Source organism: Bison bison, unplaced genomic scaffold, assembly GCF_000754665.1.
Source record: "Bison bison bison isolate TAMUID 2011002044 unplaced genomic scaffold, Bison_UMD1.0 scf7180017864530, whole genome shotgun sequence".
Taxonomy (NCBI): domain Eukaryota; kingdom Metazoa; phylum Chordata; class Mammalia; order Artiodactyla; family Bovidae; genus Bison; species Bison bison.
Genome location: NW_011495080.1, coordinates 4,077,327 through 4,077,741, shown reverse-complemented (window position 1 = coordinate 4,077,741; position 415 = coordinate 4,077,327).

Sequence of the window (415 nt, the reverse complement as noted above, 5' to 3'; positions counted from 1 at the left end):
GTGATTCTAATGCTGTCACTTAGTTTTGCCGGTTCTTTCACTCTCTATAAATACAATCATAACAGTGTCTTACGTATCTTCTTTTGTTCAACATCATGTCTGGAGATTCATTCATGTTATTGAAGGTACAGTTTATTTTTATTGCTATATATTCCGTTGTATGATTATAGGACAAATTATTCATTTGCTCTGTTAACATTTGTCATTTCCACTTTGCAGCTGTGATACATTAATATACTGTGAAGAATTTTGTACCTATGCGCTGATTTCTCTTGAGAATTAGCCTAGGAGTGGAATTGCTGAGTCATGAGCTACTCATGTATCTCTCTTTAGAAGATAAGTAACAGGCATTTTACAATTACAGAAATTAATGAGAAATTGTATGAAAATTACATTATTCTACATTCTCACTAAT